Here is a 20,643-nt window from a genome sequence, read left to right on the forward strand (position 1 = left end):
GGGTGAAATCTGGTGATATTCCCCTGGAGGCTGCAATGTATGGATGATGGTGTTTCCAACCATGCACCAAACCCCAGCATATTCACTTTTGTCTGAGATAAGGACTGTATTTATCCTACAGGCTTGGAGGCACCCGTGCTGGGTCTGCATTTATATTCAGCCTGATCTGAGTTAGTGGGTGCTGCTGGAAATGCAGCACTGTGTTGGTGCAGTCAAACTTGTCTTGGATCCTAAGTCTACAGTGAGCTGTGTTGTGCAGGCTCGTTGCTTCAAGTCATGAATACCTTATGGATTTCAGCATTATTTTGCTTTTTATGAAATAAATACCTTTCCAATAGTTAGTTAGTCATGGCACGTGGCTAGTCACTCACTTCAGCACCACTGAGTCACCATCCCTAGAAGTATTTGAAAGATGTGTAGCTGTGGCACTCAGGAACATGGCTTAGTGGTGACTTGGAAGACTTAGGTTGATGGCTGGACTTGATCTTAAAGTTCTTTTCCAGCCTAAATGATTTTCTGATTCTACCCTATTCTCATAAGCAGAGGGTAGAACCATGGAGATGGGTTACAGAGAGCATCTGGGACCCATAGACACCTTGCATCCTAAATCCTCAGGTGGCTGTCTTTCTTCAATAACTGCACAAAACAAATCAGAAGCAGGAGAAATCAGAGGAAATTGTGCTTGTGGGAGAGGGAGTCACATGAAAATCAGAGATGGAGTTTTGTTCCACTGGAAGAGATGGTCTCCTGCTCTAAACTTCCTCATGCATCACCTGTCTAACTATGCAACACTGAATCATAACTTCCCAGCAATTATCTGCAGCCATATACTTGGCGAGACAGTTCTGCTCTTGTTGCATGCACTCCCTGGGGTGTGGGTGAGCACAGACTCTCAGCTGAAGAAGCATTCTCTTGACATTTCTGCTGTCCAAGGCGTTCACACAAACATTTACAACAGCAAATCTTGACAAGCACAGAATTGTGGATGAAATAAATAATCATATTTTCTGTTCTTTTGAATGCTTGATCCTGTGGCTATTTATCTTTGCCAGCATATTCATAATAACATTCTGCAGAAGCTTCTCCAGCAAAATTCTGCCTGGAATTCGCTACTGTTGGTACAAAACATCTGTTTCCAGCTGAGTTTCTTTGAAGTCTTTCTGTGGGTAAGTGCTGTGTTTGTTTTGGTTTGTTTTTTTTTTTTTTAGTGGGCTGCCTTGGGACTAGCTAGTTATGCAGGATAAGGAGTTTGGGCTTGGTTTAATAAAGGCATGGAACACGTAAAACAGGCCAGGTGAGACTGAAACTGATGACTTACACTGATCATGTAAGACTGCAGATGTCCTTGGGCTGCCATCATTGGGAGATGCCTAAACTTGCCAGACTCCTGATTCATTTGCCTAAGTGAGTCATGTGTTACCTTAACAGGTGCTTTAAGTCAGCCAAGATATCCGTAGCTATGACACAGGACCTGAACAAGACTCATGCTCTTTTGAAGTGGGACCTGGAGGCCAGGCAGGATACTCAAGGACATCTTAAATGGCACTGGATATCTGTGTATGGGCATCTGAATTGAGACCAACCAGGAACACTGCATTTTTGTTTGCCTTGGAAGTCTAAGCACCTCTCCATGCTCTGCAAGACATGGGGCTGAGCCCACTCCAGTTGGCACAGTGCCCTCAATTTATTCATTGAATGCCCAAAGCTAGCTTCTAGATAGAAATTGGAGCACTTTTGGGAAAAGATAGCTTTGAATTCTGCAGGTGAGAAGATTGCATCTGGGTCTTCTGTAGTGCTGAACAAGAGCTCTGACCATGAGGGCTATCTCTTCCTGCTGTCCCTTGGCTGTGGCTGCTGGGTTCAGCTGTAATCAGTGCTGCTGTCCCACTCAGTATGAGCCATAGCACAACTGCAGGCATTTTCTGGTGTGAATTCTGGTGTTTTGTAGCAGAATAATGTTGCTGGGGAATAGCATTCTGGAATCACCTGAAAGTGGCCCAAATGGCTTCTGAGGTTCTTAAGTGCTTTTTTGGATCTCAACCACACCATCCTGTATAACACCTTGTACGCCTTTTAGTTCTTGTTATCTCAACAACAGGTCTTGATCTCTTGGCAGTGTTGAGTCGGAGGGTGGAGAGGCAGGAAATTTTAAGAGGCAGGTGAGAAAGAAGGTAGAATGGACTCTTTGTGTCATTTAGTTTAATCTTCTTAGGTTGGCTGCTGGTTCTGACGCAATAGCCATTGCTCTTCTTGCTCCAGTAATGCTCAGTTTTCTGAGCATTGTCCCACAAGTGCTGGATTATGATATTTCTCAGCTTGGGCCGGGGTATGTCACAACAAATTTGAAAGAGACTGTAGCAGCTGCCTGGTTTCTGGCCATATAATGCTGGTCACCCAGTCTGCATGCTTTGCTATGGAAAAGCTGACAAAAAAGGACTGCAGTGCAATGGGGCATCAAAAATATATTAAAGGCAAATTTCTCCTCTGGTGTCCCTCAGTGGCAGTTGCATTGGCTGCTGAGGAACTGTCCCTAAATGTGTGCTGCTAATTTTAAAAATATGGCTAAGGAAGAGGAAACAAAGTAAAAAAAAAACCTGCAGAGGCAAAGTGATAAAGAAATTTCAGAAGCAGGAGAAGTGCAGAATTACAGTAAGGGACTTGATTGCCACCTAGCTTGGAAGAGCCACTATCCATTCCCAAGCCTAGAAAACTTTCCTCAGATTTGCAGTCTGTGTTGCCCTTGGAGCTTGGAGTGCTCCTGATTCTTTCATAGCATCTCTTCCCTTAACTGAGCTACAGAGCCTGTCTCCAGCTTCCCTGTTTCCCAACAGTCTGAACCAGCTGATTTATAAACCTTCTTTGTGGAATCCAGATAGGACTGCACACATGAAGGCCTGCTAAAGATCAGATTCGAGAAATACCATAATTCCTATCCTTTGAAGAGTTAACAACCATTCATTTTCCTTATGAAATAATCCTACAGTATCTGTAGTGCTGCCCTGTTAAATCAAACACAAATCTCTGCACCTCTGTCAATAGCAGCTGCTGATTAAAATCACAGTTCTAGTTTCCCAAGCCACATAATCCTGCTACTTCATTCTCAGACCTATTTTTCTTAGCACACTGTATCCTTTATACTGGTGTTGTCCCCATTTTAAAAAGTTTGTGATTTTTTCAGCAGTCTGATAGCATTCTGCTTGGAGACAGTCTCTCCTGCTCTGAAAGGGATCTTTTTCTTATAAAGACTTACATGGCTTTGAGAGTTACATATATCAAAGTTAACTGTATTAATTAGCTTGTGCTAGGCTTGTAAAGTGAACATAATAAAGCTTATCCTGATCTTAGTACCGTTATCTCTGTTTTGCAGATAATGGAGCTGAGCCACAGAAAGGCAAAGCCCAGCGTAGGGCTCTTGAGCTGGCTGTACTGCTCTTGTTTTCCCTGTGTCACTGAAACTATAAGCAGCTTGGAGGAGAAGCTATCCAAGCAAACTTCAGATGGGTATGTCCTGTGAATAAGAAAAGCTTTCTGGGAAGCTGCAGGATGATTGCCTGGACTGCCAGGCCATGTCTTGTGGAGCAGAGGACTCACATTTATCTCAGTAGCTATTTTACCACCTAAATTACCTCTGTTTGTCAGTTTACTATTCACAGTAGTGAAGCCACTAATAAGCCTAGTGGCTTGTTAATGACAATCTAATGACTCATAATTCATCACCAGTTGAGTGTCTCTGTGGATTTTTCCTTTTCCTGCCCCATAAAGCTTTTCTTACCACTTTGACAAGACATAACCTTGAGTGTATTCAACTTAGATATTCATATATTTTGATTACTCACCCAATTGCAAATAAAATCCAGATTTTTCTTTAACTTACTGTTAGGAGATAGCAAGCATCACTGAAACCCCAAGGGCAAGAGATGGCTGCATTACTGCCCATGCACAGTCCTTCAGAGATTTTCACAGGCTTCCTCTGATAGACAGGTATGAGAAAGTTGACACCTTTGGTTTTAGTTCCGTGGTTAGTGCACTAGTTCACTGAAAATCAATTTGACCATCCTGTATGATGATTTTAAGTAGTATTTGCCAGCTTTTAAAACAAGAGCTTCTGACTTCTGGTGTGGCTCACAGTAATGGAATTGGATGAAGTATGCAGAAAGTGATCATTTCAATCTAAGGTAGCTCAACAGCTCATTTAGTCATCTGCAAAATGTTTGCAATTATAATATACCAACAACATTCATATAATGTTTCCTACAAGCTATTCCAGAAAGCAGGACACAGCAGTGTCCCTTAGGAGTACAATAGTTTGAATACTTTCTGAGGAATTCATAGAGTTGCTCTCCTGAGAACCCCACTCTAGCTTTAAGTACTCAATTCTTTGGGACAGACTGCACTGAAGACTCCAGATTGATTGTGCTATTAATAACACAGGAGGCTCTACTGCTGTGTGTTTATTCTGAGATTAGCTAAAATTAGAAGTTGACCCAATGTTCCTGAATTAAAAGCAAAAATAAGTTACTGATTCTGATGATTTTTCTGGAAATACGATTTCTAAAGCCAGAGCTCAGAAGGTATTGCCCTTAAGCTGCAAGTCAGCTCTTAAATAAATTTGATATGAAAGGTGACTGGGCCAGGTGACATAGGAGCAATAACCCCTGTGCAATTTTCAAGGTAACTGCTTAACACGCTGTCTGCATTTAGGTCATGTCTGTGGTGTTTGCTCTATCAGCTGATGACCCCTCCCCAGCAGAGAAGGGAAACTGGGAAAGGGAGACTCACAGGTTGAAACAAAAACAGATTTAATGGAATAGCCAACCTGGTACCAATGTCAATACAAAGTTATACTTAGCCCAGCACAATATACAGGAAGGCAGCCATCAAATGCAGGAGAAGGAAAAGAAGTAAGGAGAGGACAAGCTTAAGCAGGAGGCAAACTTTCCCCTTTATACTGACGGTGAAGCTCGTGGTCTGGGATATAGAATCATAGAATGGTTCAGGCTGGAAGGGAGCTCCAAAGGTCACCCAGTCCAACCTCCCCACAGTCAGCAGAGACATCCCCAACTAGATCAGGATGCCCAGGGCCTCACTGAGTCTTAACTTGAACATCTCCAGGGAAGGGGCCTCAACCACCTCCCTGGGCAACCTGTTCCAGTGTTCCATCACCCTGTGAGCCAACTGGAGTCAGCTGTCCTGTCTGACTCAGAGCTGCTTGTGGCCTGCAGCCCCATGATTGGTCTGTGATTCTGCCCCAACAAAACCAGGACATGCTATTTTGGACATCTACAGATAAGATTTTGAAAGATCAAGAAGATATTAAAGCCTTATTTAAAATGCTTGAAAACAACTGGATAAATTCAATCACTGAACAGACCTTGGTCTATTGGCTGCTTGCCTGTGTCAAAAGCACATAAAGTTGAAGACTTATTTGTTTCATCTCTGGATGTTCTTGATATCTAAAAATTGAGGAAAAAGAACAGGGAATGCTTAATCTTTGGCAGCAAAAGGGGGTGAAAATACAGTGATAATCTTTCAGAATTGTGGTAAGGTTTGAAGTACTGACCTTGAAACCCTGGGAAAAGGTAGGTTTTTATAGGCTTTTCCTTAATATTTGGGTTCTTTTTCTCATAGGTCTCCAAAGCAAAATATACACAAATCAATAGTCAGTTTGGAAAAATGTAAGCTGATTTTTGAAGTATTCTGATGCATCTGTCTGGAAACACTTTGGGATAAATAAAAGATTAAAAAAAACCAAGCAAAAGTAGTTGTAATGCCTGCACCCTACATATAATTCAAGGTGGGGAGTGGGTGGTGTTATTTTGGCATAAGTAAAGTCAATGAATATCAAAGTATATAAGATATGGAAAAGGTTATTTCTATTCCAGAGTCTGAGACCTTTATAAAGCTTTTAACTCCAGACACCAGCTGTCCAGGAGATGGTGTTAGTGGTGTACTACAAACAGACAACACATGACACAGGAAAGCGAAGTGACTCACTTATATGAAATCTGGTGAAGAAACCTCACACTCCTCTGAGTGATGCCTTATCTCTTGGACCTTTCATTGGCCTGTTCTGATCATTTGCATTAGCCATAATAATTATTATTTAGTGTTGCTGTTTCAATATGGTGAGCAAGCAATGAGAGGAAAGGAAACATAATTTCCTTTAATCTTTGGGGATACATTGATTAACTGATAATGCAGATAATTTATTATGAGGTAATTCAAAGTAGAATAGGTCAAAGCCTACAATGCTCAGGAAGAGTGGATGTGAGTGAAATAAATTCAGTCATGCAGACATGTTTGAGTTCTCTTCCAAGCCTTAATCTTGTGGCCAGTAACTACTAGTTCAGAAAGATGTTCCTTTCCAGGACAACAAATGCCACGTTCCCATTCTCCTTCAACTCCTGTCAGAAGCCGGCTGAGCTGAGATCCCCTGTGGCAGAGTGACCTCAAATCTTTCTGTTCCCTTTCTTTCAGCATTGTAAATCTCTATGCCAGCTCATTTCTCCACTTTCTAGCCTTAATTTTCCACCTGTGGTTGCAACCCTTACAGTCTGTCCAACATGCCAGCAAAATCACATTGTCTGCAGTTGTTACTATGCAATGCCACCTTCTGGTATTGCAAGCTGCCTTCTCATCTTCACACCTCCTTTAATGTTTCCTCTCCTACCACCCTTCTGTTACCACTTCCACTGAGCTCAGCAAACACTGATGTTCCTACAGACTCTTTCACTTCATGACTTTGTCTATATTGCTGGAATAGGCTTGTGCATGAGGTTTTGTTGGTAAATATTTCCTTTCAACACTCCCTCACTTTGTGTGGGGTTTCCATGGTGGTTTCCTGCTCGCTCTTCTGCCTCTGTTCCTCTCACCACACGTATGCCATCAGCCAGGAAAGGTTCTGCAAGCAGGAGACAGTAGTTGATGTTGAGCAGTCAGTGGTGGTCAGCTAACATGGTTCCTTGGCATCAGGTTGTTGCTGTGACTCCAGGCTTTTGCACTTCATCAGCTATTTCAATCACTACCATCCAAAGAGAAGGAAATGCTTCCTGTGTTACTGCACTATCATCACCAGCCTGGACACTTTACTCTTGGTCTAACTATGCTCTCTTGAAATACAGTGAGGAGGCTATGTACAGCCTAAGTTTTGCTGCTCAGAGGCCCCAGAAGCTCAAAGGAGAAAAAGGGAAAATGTACCTTGATATTTTATTGCTCTGCCATTCTTCGGGGATGTTTCCATGGCTCAGTGAGCAAGGGGACCTGCCCCAGTCCTTCCCTGATGCATGGATTGTCCTTGCTGCTCATTTTGCACAGATCACACAAGAAGGAGCATTTTCTCTTAGAATCATAGAATCAACCAGGTTGGAAGAGACCTCCAAGATCATCCAGTCCAACCTATCACCCAGCCCTATCCAATCAACCAGACCATGGCACTAAGTGCCTCATCCAGGCTTCTCTTGAACATCTCCAGGGACAGCGACTCCACCACCTCCCTGAGCAGCCCATTCCAATGGGCAATCACTCTCTCTGGGAAGAACTTCCTCCTAATATCCAGCCTGGCACAACTTGAGACTGTGTCCTCTTGCTCTGCTGCTGTCTTGTCCTGTTATCTCTTATCTGTCTGTCCATGTCAAAGCTGGGGGCATGCTGACTAGTGGACAATATACTTCTTGTGCATTGACATTCCCTGATATTTGTGTCTCAGTGCTGTATATACCTGTGTTATCTACAATAGTTATCTTTTAGATTTAATGTACTGGACAAAGTGCCCTAGGTGGCCTGGGAAAAGAGCCATCAAGATTAAAGGCCACTGAGATCAATGATGCTGATGATTTATGTATGTGGCTGACTATTGTAATGCTAATAGCTTGTTCTGCTTGGCCAGTGTGTGTTAATTTTTATTTTTGTTTTGTTTTTTTAAATGACATCGCTATTTTATTCAAATCTTCCTGTTCGTGGTCAAATATCTCAACTCTAGGGGGACTTGGCACCTAAATACATTTTTAAAATGGATTAAAGTGATTCAGATGGCTAATTCATATTTTCAAAAGAAATTATTTAGGAGTCTAAACCTAGTGGTGTTCAGGATTGCACAACTGATGGTCATATTTCCGCTGTTACTCCACACTGGAAACTTGTCCATCACTATTTGACAAATAAATCTATTGCACTTTGAATTTCAGGCAGAAGAGCTTTTTAAAGAATAACTCCTATCTTTTACAAGGTACCTTTCCCAATGAAGCTACTGTGCCTGCAGTGAGACTGCTTTACAATAGGGTTGTTGAGCCCATCACGTATTCTTCAGATTGGTCTTCACCCTGCAGTACAGGGAGCCTCCATTATTTCTGAGGGAAATTTAGATTCATTGCCCTGAGAATACTGCCAGAGAGGGCCAGTCAGAAAAGTAGGGTTCACTCTGAAGATGATCACTCTGAGGATGAAGAGTTCTCATTTTTAAGTTGTTAAAAATGAGAACTGGTAAGTAGATAATGATCCATTCCATCAGGACAGTATATTTATAGGATATACCAATATTTCCTCAGAGTTCATTATTTCAACTTCTCACCCAAGTTCTTCAGAGAATGAAATGGGGAATATTGCTGTGTTCTGTGGGATGCAGATTTTGAAATTGTGTTTGAATACAAAGGACAGTGGTGGAAGCCCCATCTGTGGAAGTTTTTAAGGCCAGGCTGGATGTGGTTCTGAGCAAACTGATCTAGTGTGTGGTGTCCCTGCCCATGGCAGGGGGGTTGGAACTAGATGATCCTTGAGGTCCCTTCCAACCCTGACAATTCTGTGCATGATAATGTGAGAAAGCAGGAAATAGACAAGTGTGGAACCCTAAGGAAAACAGCAATAGAATTCAGGAAATATTTAAACAGTGGTTGGAGCATAGCTGCAGCTCGAGTTTGGTAAATAAGTGACTACTCAAGGTAACAATGCCAGAACAGGAACATTTTTAATAAGCTACTGATTCTTGTTTTAAATGGGCCTTGTGGCCTCATGTCTCTCTTAGACATAATATGAAGAAATTCCTTGGATGCATGGGATCAGATTTTGTTAAAATATTTTATTATTTTCATCAGGCTGTCTTTGACCTAAGAATCTGATGATTTCAATTGCATTTAATTGCTACAGGTTGGATAACCTTAGGAGATTGCTATCCTCTCTCCTGCTGGGATCTCTGTTGTTGCAGTGATGATGTTTTTCAAACATTGTTTTGGAAAACATTTCTAGGGTTATCATTAATATATAATTATGATAATGAATTATGATGGCTTCAGTTTGCCTTCCTGTAATGCCAGTGGCAGTTCTGTGTGCATATCCACAATAAGATAAGAGTCTTTAAGTGGTAATTACAGTAATTATATTAATTAGAGAGATGTTAGAGTTGTATTACTACTGTATAGCCCTTGGACTGACAATTTTGATAGTTCCTGTGCAAGGACAATACTTCCCCCCATTTTGGTGAATAAGGACTATCACAGTTACTGGGAAGGGGATGGCTTTAGCTGGACTATGAGTGCACCTGTGTTTGAGCACCAGTGGAACCCAAGTCCAATCATCCAAAGAGATTATTCTCAGGGTATGGCAGCCATGCTGAATGTGAAATGTATTTGTGAGAAATTGGAAGAAATTCAGGAAATAAAAACCATTTTGCATAAGCTGACCACATGCATTAAACTGTGTAAGAGCCTGCAGGAGACTCTGCCTGTGCTTTGCAATCCTAACTTTTGTCATTTTGCTTTCTACAATTTATCTTTCAGTTCCCTTACTTATTGAACTTAGCATTGTTAACCACATCCATTTAGACAGAAATGAAAGCAAGAAGTTTTTCTATCATATCGATAAGTTCTTTTGTCATCACTATGGAGCTTGTGGGTACATAATCTACAAACAAAACATAGTATAGTTTTGGAAGATGGAGTGAGTCAATTTTTCATTCATTTCCCTCTCACTGTGTTAAAAAGACTGTAGGATTTGCATCAGTTTTAGAGTTGGCCGAATTGCCCTGGTGACACTTCAGTCATGGTTAAAAAAGATTATGTTGTACAAAGGGCAAAGGGAAGGAAACTACAGAGACTGGTTTGGAGAGGGATTTAAGAGTGATGCACATACACATGAAGGATTAGGGTGTCAGATCAAGCTGGAGAATTCTGGAAAGGTCTGTTAAGCTCTGAGGCAGAATAGAATTTAACAGTTGTGTGCAAATCCTGATAGCTCAAAATCTTCCATTTTAAAAATAGGGATTCATTTAACCACAGTGGAAGGTTCCAAGAGACAGAGGTAAAGGAGAAAGGGGCAGGGTGATCAGTCAGAGCACTAATTAAGGCCAAGGTTTCCTGGGGAAGTTAATGAGTTTCTAAATAGCCAAATAACAGCTGATAGGGAGTGGAAGAACAGTCAGCCTCTGCATCCTGCTTTTATTTCTGCCCTAAAGTGAGAGATACTTTTAGGAGATCTAGACAGTGGTTTGTGGCCAAAAGTCTCCTACTAGGGAATAGCTGCATCTGATGTGAAAAGTTTTTCTTTCACACAATGCAAGGGAAAATTTGAGCATATTTTTAGTCTCTTGAGATTGGAGATAGTGTACATGAGTATCCCTTGAGTCTTACTGCAGTGCTTAGGACAGGACATTTTAACTAATTTTATCTGTTGTGGTCTCTCTGTCCCTGCCTTTGGTTATGCTTCTGAGTGTCTGGCATGACATGTTTGCACTTCTCCCCCATCTTTGCACACCTGATAGCTTTTGCCATCTCCTGACTTTGCTGGGTAAACATTGCACTAACACAGCTTTTGCATAGCATTTGTTTTTGAAAAACTTTGAAAGGCAACCAAAATACAAGCAGGTAAGTGAATAAGAGAAAGGAGTAAGAAGGGAGGCTATATTGGCACAGAGCAATGGGAGAATATGCTGTTAACATAGCTGTGTAGCTATGTTATCCTCAATCAGGATGGGATGCAAGTGTTCAGTCGTGGGTGTAAGTACCCCCATTAGCTAGACACTCACCTGCAGATATGTGAATCAGCAGTGCAGAGAGAATGATGATTTGCTCACCCAGATTCTCAGCTCTGGAAGGATCTGGTCTTTCTGAACTGCTTGCACAGTGGACCTGACTTCATCAGTTTTGTTCCCCATGAGACTCTGTGGTGCTTATGTCTAGTAGGTATCTAATTAAGCATGAGCTTAATAAAATATTTTATCTGCTGTAAGAGCCCCTTCCATTTTCACTGCCTTACCACCTGGTGGATCTGCATCAGGAAAGACCAGTGCATTTTTTTCCAGTTTGACATTCTTGTCATTCCTGTGGTGGCTCATTTCTGAGTCACGTCTTTTCTAACCACTATAAAAGTAACATTAACTTAGCAACAAGCAATTAAAAAACACAGACTCTGTTTGGCCCACACTATCAATTGAGTGTGATTCCAGGGCTGTAATTAACTATGCAATGTTTGGAAGTCTGTTGTGTCCGCCACCTGCCTCCCCTGTGTGGAATTTCTACTCCCTGTGTTGTTCTTACAAACACAAACAGGAGTAAAAAGCAAGGCTCAGAATTGAGACTTTTCTTGATGGAATGTCACAGGGAGGCCAGGAATTCTCTTGTGATATAATGGCATGTCTTCTGCAGCTCCTATTGAAACAACCCATGACAGTAGCTTAACTTTTCTGATCTTAACACTGAAGGCATTGATCATTTCCAAACTAAATTGCTTGCCACCTTGGTTTTGGAAAAAAAATTATTCTCTTCCAACTGTAAAATAGGTAGTTATTAATTCTCTTATGGATTAAGTTCTGCTTTTATATCATAGTTTTTTTTTTTTTTTTATACGTCATAGATGTAATGGCCTAAAGATACTCTGTTGTTTATGTCATATTCATCATTCTTTTTTGGTTAATAATCTATGGCTCAGGACCCACATTGGTGGACAACATAGCTCACAGCCAACACCTCTATAAACTGGTTATCTGAACAGGATATAGCTGACTTCATGGGCATAATCTCATGAACTTCAATATTATTCCCTTTAAACTGGCATATGAAAGGGAATTGCCAACGAGCCATGTGTCATGTAGATTATTACTATACAGAACCTGGTGCCAAGGAAACTGATTTATCCCCTGTTATTACTGTGTTATTCATTGCATTGTGCAATAGATCAATTCCAAACATAAATACACTGAGTAGTCCATAGATAGGAATAAATCTTGTTACGTTCAAGTACGTACATGCTACAGCCCTGGCACAGGGAATCAGAAGTCTCCTGTAGTTTTTTTTTTTTTTTAATTCTGTTTCTAGTACTTTGATGCATTTTATTTATTTATTTATTAATTTCCCATTTGACTGCTTCGTTTTTGATGCTAACTTTGAAGAAATGACTTTTTGGACTTTGTTCTGAGTCTCACCATGCTCACTGGGGGTTTATTGTGTATTTCTGAGCTCTGGGTGTCTTTGAAAGTTGTATGAAACTTGGCAGGACGTAATTTCCCCTCAGTTTTTTCACCAGGATTCATCAGCTGAGGTATGTTTATTTTTGTATTGGTTACTGTTTGTTAGATGTGCGTGACAGAATCACTCTGTGTTATTATGCAGAACCTGTTGCTTGTAGAGCCTTGTAGTGATGCTGGAGGCACTCTGGTAACTTTGGTGTAGCACAAAGCCCCTTTCCAGGCCTGTGTGTCAAGTTCAATAGGGATTGTGAGGGCAGTGCCTCAGACCTCTCCCAAGGCTCGCTCTGTGATTTGCACAATGGTTTCTGGAAAGCAGCTTCTGATCCAATTTGAGACTGCTCATGATTGGATCCCACTACTGATTTCATCCGTCCTCAGACACTGCTGGTAGGCTCAGTCATTCAGAAGCAGATCCTGCTGTTTGTTTTGCAGAAAATTAGCCATCACCTCATGCAGTCTTGCACTGATGAGATCTTTAGCTTCATGTTAACTTGAGGACAGTATGGAAAACATAATTCCTTGCAACCTTTTTTTCTACAGTCTTCAGAGGCTTTTCTCATTTCTACTGTCACTCTCAGGGCTGTATTGAAGCATTTCTATGGGGACAGAGAACAGTCCTTGAGCACAGACCAGCCACAGACAGTATCAATCTGTACTTCTGGCTGACCTTCAGCTTCTGTTTTGTATTTTTAGCTTCCATCTCCGTCGTGGAAGAATTGTGGGTGGATTAGTAGTTCTGTCCAGTTCCTCTAATCTGTAGTGAAAAGTAAATATTAAAAAAAGACTCCTTAATTGTGGTTAAGGAAGAATTGTACTTCCTAACACACACATGCCAAGGCATCCATGTTTAAGGGAATTTGTTTGAACTGGTATCCCAGCCTGAATGTCTTTGTCACACAAGAGGTGCTTCAAATCACTAATCTCCTGCAGTCTTAGCTGGTACTTGTGCCTGTTCAATGTCAGATCCTTTTCCTTGGTGTAGCTGAGCATACCACGCAACCTGCAAGTTGTGCTGGTGAGCAGATTACCTACAATTAGCTGCATCACAGCTAGATCTGTGGAGATCTTCAGTGAGAGGACAATGTCCACTGAAAGGACTGAAGCAACACTGCAGGGAAGATGGAAACCCATCTGCCTGAGTAGATTTGAGCTGGTTAAAGCCTTTGATGATCAGTCTGAACTTGTTTACAGTTTCATATTCAGAAGTCCAGGGAAAGAAAGTCCCTGGGAAAGAAAGTCCAGGCTTTGACTTTCTTGAGCTGTTCCAGCAGGTAACTACAAATATGTCAGGGCTTCATGTCAGGCCTGTGCATCTAGATAAACCCTGCCCATCACCAGAAGTCAGTGTTTTGTCTATGTTTAGACTAGTCACCTTAAACTGATTTTGTACTGAGTGTGGAGAAACAGGGTCCTTTAGAGCTTGTTATGAGCAATGCATCTGAATGTTGGCGGCATCTGCTTTGGGATCATACGAACTGTGCCCTAGAAGTGAGTGTTTCTTTCCAGAGGGAGATACAGATATAGATATCTAAGCTTAGCTGAATGAAACTTACCCAGCACATTTGCCCTTCAGTCTGGTTCAGCTTTTCTTTAGCCTCTCAGTAATCTCTCAGTACTAGCAGGGTTTAAGCAGGACTTAGGACAACGTTTCTATGTTGTAAGAGGCACAGAGAAAGCAGACAGAAAAGCAGGGTGTTCTAAACCATCTGTATAACTTGGTCAGACCTTTAAGTCCACTCCTGTTTTGTGTTATCAATGCTTTTTTAAGAACATCCACTCCAAGTTATCATTTCCTCTGAACATACTAAAGCAACATCTGCTGCCTTGTAGGTCTAACACATGGCCAGGGTGATAGAATCACAGCACTCCTTGGGCTAGAGCTGGGGTTACAATACTGTGGTTATGACATATGCAGTGTTGTCCCAAGTTAGATTAAGAACCTACAATGGTTTCCTGTGTTGCTATTCCAGACTTACCTACCTGATTAGCACCAAATCTGTTTTCACTCATCTCAATATCTTCTATCATATTATATCTTATCATATCAGCAACTGGATTTTGCTAGGTATTGGTATCTGATCATCTAATTTCTTGTAGGGATACATTTAAGAAGATTGAAAACCAAATCTTCTGATTTGGAGTATCTATGTGCCCTTCCCCCATTGACAAAATGGCATCAGGTTCACTTCTGTGACTTGAAAAATCAAAATGAAATGTAGATATAGAAACTAAATGAAGTATGGAGACATATCTGAGGATGAGAATAAAAGTCAAAAATTACTGGAATAAAATCAGGAGGGCTAAACTGACACATGCTTGAGAGTGTATAAAGCAAGCAAGAGGAGATTGCATAGGGAAAATATAAAGGAAAAACAAAGGCAAGTCAGAATTTTACTACTTAACATGAAAAGAGATCAAATAGCAGATGATAAGAAAGTGAAATTACTCAGGGATTTAAATCTGAAGTTTAGTTGTGTCCAGGAAGTTAGCAAATATAACTCTATGCAGTGGGAGCTTCAGGTTAAGATAGAAACCAGATAGAACAGGTTAAAGAATATTTTAAAGCATACATAAAGAAACAGAATATGAAAAAACACTCTAAGGTATTTGAGGAACTAGCAAAACTGAATTGTTAGTTATCTGTCATAGTTGTGGAAAATGAAAAGAGAACACATTTCAGCATTCTCAGCCTCATTCATTGGGAGATTTCCATCTCCATTGAACAGTGACCATACTTCTTAATTCCTCTTATTCATGCACAGATTTAATTCTTGTTGCTTTTATGTTTCCTGCATCTTGAGCCTTATTCTATCCATCATGCATATCCATAGGTTGAAATGGAAATTTCGAAGGCCTGTTACAAACAATTAGAGATGGTGTAAAAATGTGAAAGCTCCTCCTAGCCTTCATTCTGCCCTGTTTCCTCTCCACAGAAAGAGCTGTTTTGAAGTATGGCACAGCAGCAGTTAACCAGTTCATCCCAGCTTCTGTGGAGAGGTATCTACTCAGTATATTGCTGTAACACTTATATTGAATGCTTGTAGGTTTTCGTTACTCCCACTGCTATGTAGTTAAAATGCATGTATCTATGTAAGCCTGCCATTAAGAGAACAGAAACCATACATGCATAATAAGTTGGAAGTGATTTTCCAGTCTTGCACCATGGCTCCTGTGAGTAATATGTGTGTCACAAGCCTTTTCAGCATCACTGAGATTCCTCTCCTGAGAGGGGACTATTCAGCTGAACAAATGTTTGAGGGTCAGGGCTTGAATTTCTATCTATCCTATCTACTGATGCTTTTCTGCCACAAACTGCCCTGCGTGGTTGAATTTACTGAAAATATTGTTGTGTGTGTGTGCAGGGCTGTCTCTGTATAGAGATCAGGGCACAGTTAGTCTGCGTTCACAGATTTGTCCAAAGATTTCTGAGAGAAAAAAACCCTGAAATGTTTGTCTCTTCAGGAATATAGCTCCAGAGACCTGGGGAGATGCCATGCAGTGCATCTATCGTAGACAAAACCTCTTAAGATGCATTATGCCAGGGCAAATGTTACAGAACATGTAACCTAGCTAAGGATCCTGGCACAGAAAGGGCAATGAAGGCAGCAAGCATTTGAACTACAGAATGATGTTTTCAGTGGTTCACAGTGATAAGACAAGGAGCAATGGGTTCACACTAGAACACAGAAGATTTCAGCTCAACATGAGGAGAAACTTCTTTACAGTGAGGGTGACAGAGCCCTGGAACAGGCTGCCCAGGGGGATTGTGGAGTCTCCTTCTCTGGAGGCTTTCCAAACCCACCTGGATGCATTCCTGTGCAGACTACCTTAAGTGATGCTGCTCTGGCAGGGGGGTTGGACCTGATGATCTCTTGAGGTCCCTTCCAACCTCTGATATACTGTGATACTGTGATGTTGTTGATAACACTATTAAACTGTGAGCCTGTCCTCCATCTCTGTAAGACAGTGGTACAGTATTTCTGAGCTGACATCTTCATTTTACAGCAAGTGATTGGGTCCAAATTAGTTGTGTTTTCAGATGAAATGAGAGCTGAACGACCACAGAATCTCCATAAAGACTAACTTTATATAATGCTTGCCATCCATGCTTTCATGCAAAATACTCTACCACCTGTAGGCCAAGATACCTGCTCAGAACATTTTAGAACTGGTTGACTCTTCCATCTGACTATACCATATTAAGGTTAATGTATTAAATTAATCATAAAGCTCACATTGGCCACAGCTGAAATAGCCAAAGTATTTCAGTCTGAAGACATGAAAGGTGGAGCTCATGACTTCCCAAAATCATCTGAATGGATGCATTGTGTAAAACTCTAGCATTGTGGCCATCAATTCCAGCCCGTCTTCTGATTTTTACTGAGCTCTAATTGTCACCACTAACAGTTGAAATTTATTACATACATGCTGAAAACATCCTTCATTGCATTGCTGCAATGGTGCTGCTGCAGAAAGTATCTTTAGCATCTGGAATTTCATGGTATTTTCTTCCTGTATGCTTTTCCTTATTGGTCACAGGTTTTCTGTCAAGATTTTGTCTAGGTATCTACAACATATCCTCGTGACTTTAAATCCAAGGAAGGAAAAAAAAAAAAAAGAAGTTGGTTTAGAAAATCATAGAATCATAGAATTGTTAGGGTTGGAAGGGACCTCAAGGATCATCTAGTTCCAACCCCCCTGCCATGGGCAGGGACACCTCACACTAGATCAGGTTGCCCAGAGCCATATCCAGCCTGGCCTTAAAATCCTCCAGGGATGAGGCTTCTACCACCTCCCTGGGCAACCTGTTCCAGTGTCTCACCACCCTCATGGTGAAGAACTTCTTCCTAACATCCAATCTGAATCTACCCATTTCTATTTTCGTTCCATTCCCCCTAGTCCTATCACTACCTGACATATACACTGCAGATGAAGATGTCACTAACCTACTGATGCCTTTAGGTTTTCAAAGTTAGACTATCAGAATAACCTTTAAAGCAGCATTATACTTGAAATCGATTTGGAAGCAAAACATACCTCTGAGCAACCTGATCTAGTGTGAGAGGCTGGAACTGGATGATCCTTGAGATCCCTTCCAGCCCTGACAATTCTATGATTCTAATAGAAATTAACTCAATGTCATAACCACATGGGAAATGGGGGAAATAGTGTCTTACTAGGCACTCTGTGATTAAAATGATTGACCAAAATAAAAATGTATAAGGCTCATTATGAAATATATTATCTGGACAGGCATAGCTGACGAGCATTTGATATGCAAAAGAAGCTGCTATATCAGCTATATCAAACATCAGATCATTTCAGCCACTGGTTCATGTCCCATAAACCCTCCAAGATGAAGCTTCTTGGCTATAAATACTTGAGAAACACTTGGATACTTCGGGAATGGGGATAGATGTTGATTTATATAGAAGTGGTCGGTAAACACCTTCTACTGATCAAGAGCTCCTGAGGCTTGTGCAATGATCTGTTCTGTTTCAATCTCCTGACCTGGGATAACCCATGTAATCTGCCCACCCTATTTGAGTGTTGTAAGAATAGCATGTGCTCCTATATAATTCTGCCATCATAGTAATGGGAGCTGTGTAAATGCCTTAGCAAGGCAGATAAAATAGCAAAGGACAGAGGTCATCCCTGGCATGTCTCCTGGATACCTCTCCTCTATATATGAATCATATTTCATACAGGCAGGTTTTATTTATGTCCTTGTTCATGTTTGGCAGAACTGGCTGCATGTGGTAAGACACTGCTTATTTTGTCTTTATTTTTTTTTTGCATAAAAGGAAAATACATTTAGAAGTGTCCCTACTGTGCTCAGGATACTTGCAGGCAGAGGGAAGGGTGGGAAATAAATGGTTCTTGGGAGTCTTACAGGGGGAAAAGCGTGGATAATTTGGGGCAGAGCAGCTCAATTTCTTTCAAAATCAATTCCTGCTTTACAGTTATCTTTTTATGTGTTCCTTTATTGCTATTTTTTAACAGAGGAGGAGAAATCCACAATTAAAAATAAGTTTGTGGGATGATGTTCCCTATTTATCTGTTAGTTAAGCAATACAATTAGGATGTTGCAGATGACAGACAATTCTGGAATAAGCAGTACAAAGACACATTAAAAAAATTAAGAGATGAGCATATAAATAATTGAGAAGATAGTAAATAAATGCTTCATCACATTTCCCAGGTTCTTCTGTACTCATAGATCCTTAGATGGTAATGCAGAGGTTTGTACCACACATATAGAGATAAAAAGGCAGTTTGCAGGAAAGGAAAGAAAATAGTCTGTGTACTGGTTTCCAAACTATAGGTGGTACAAACCACTTTGGAAACCTATTTCATTAAGAAAAAGAATTTTAAAACATTCCTGACCAACATATATATATACAGAGTTTTCAAGCATGGCTGAACTGGGTATAATTTGTAGCAAAACATCACATTGAGGACAACACCTTAGTCAAGGAGAATATGCTTTGGTGGTTAATCCCATTGACACCTGTGTGCTCTGAAGGGCTTTGACAAATAGAATTTAGATTTCATTAGGGAATGAATACAAATATATTCTAGTAAATTGAATTGTTGGCATACAAGCAAACCTGCTTAATCATTTATTATTATTTTTAAACTCTGAGCTTAAATGGAGGAAAAGGCAAGTTATGAGTATATAAATTATTTTTTCTTTTTCTCACTCTGAGAAAACAAAATTAAGCTTTAACCTGCATCATTGTGTAAAGAATGTATTCTTTAAAGCTGTGATTTGATCTCATTCTTCATGAGGTTTGCTTGCATTCTGGAGCTTGTGTTTATGTTCTCATTCAACAACAGGAAGCAATGCTATTCTTCACAAGCAGTAGGGTATGACCCTTTAAGCACAATTCCACATACATGTCTTTTACTTTGCACAGCTCCTTCTTCTCCCTCAGTTTTTCCTCCCACCCTTCCACTGCCTCTATAATTGGACCAGCAAGATGGTTTTGATGCTGACTTATTTTTCAGTTGTTTCCCTCATCTTGCTCACTGCACACCACCCAGCTGAGGGATGTGTATTGCTACTAGCAAGTTTTAACCAAGAAACCCCAAAAGAATGATGTATTTTCCTTGTGTTGAGAGAGGAGGGAGAAACAATGAAAAAGGTAAGCCAAGAGGGGTCAGGTTTTTCAGGTGGTTCTTAAATTTGGTCTTTGGGCTTTGTTGGGTAGGCTTTTTAGTGACTGAATGAATTTTAAGTATTTCCAAGTGGTTATATTTAGAGAAGTGGAATCCTAAAAACAGGAGAGTAAACAGGGGAAATAAAATGCCTCCTCAGGTTACTGGGTTAGAAGTAAAGCTGGATGGGCAGATCCTTATCAGACCTTGAAAAAAGACATAAACCAAACTTCCCCTTCCTTCAGCATTCTTGTCCCACCTGAATGCAGCCCAGTTCTGTGTGCCCTAGTACTCCAGTGCTGCTATTTTATTGCTGTTTGAATATATATTATTCAAACACATTATTTCTTACACCACTTTTAAAATCTCGGTCAAGGAAGCAGGCAATGCCACAGAGTGGAAAAAAAAAATCTTCTAAATGCCTTCTTCCAGGCCTGATGGTGCTCAAAATTCTTCAGTGTTTTCTAAAAATGTAATGTAGTTAAACTGTGATAAACTACACATCTTTCCAAAAAGTATTTCTGATCACACAGTTATGAGAGTCTTTTATAATGGCTGAGGAAGAAAATTCTGCTTTAATAGCAGAAATCTGGAATCATCCCAATTTCTACAGAACCTGTCTCATAAAATAGTTTGTACAGAATCATAGAATTGTCAGGGTTGGAAGGGACCACAAGGATCATCTAGTGCCAACCCCACTGTCATGGGCAGGGACACCTCACACTAGATCAGGTTGCTCAGAGCCACATCCAGCCTGGCCTTAAACACCTCCAGGAATGAGGATTCCACCACCTCCTTGGGCAACCTGTGCCAGTGTCTCACCACCCTCATGGTGAAAAACTCTTCCTCACATCCAGCCTGAATCTACCCATTTCTATTTTTACTCCATTCCCCCTAGTCCTATCATTACCTGACACCCTAAAACGTCCCTCCCCAGCTTTCTTGTAGCACCCCCTTCAGATACTGGAAGGCCAGTAAGGTCTCCTTGGAGCCTTTTCTTCTCCAGACTGAACAACTCTCTCAGTCTCTCC

The sequence above is a fragment of the Indicator indicator genome, chromosome 7 (genome assembly GCF_027791375.1).
Source record: "Indicator indicator isolate 239-I01 chromosome 7, UM_Iind_1.1, whole genome shotgun sequence".
NCBI classification, from domain to species: domain Eukaryota; kingdom Metazoa; phylum Chordata; class Aves; order Piciformes; family Indicatoridae; genus Indicator; species Indicator indicator.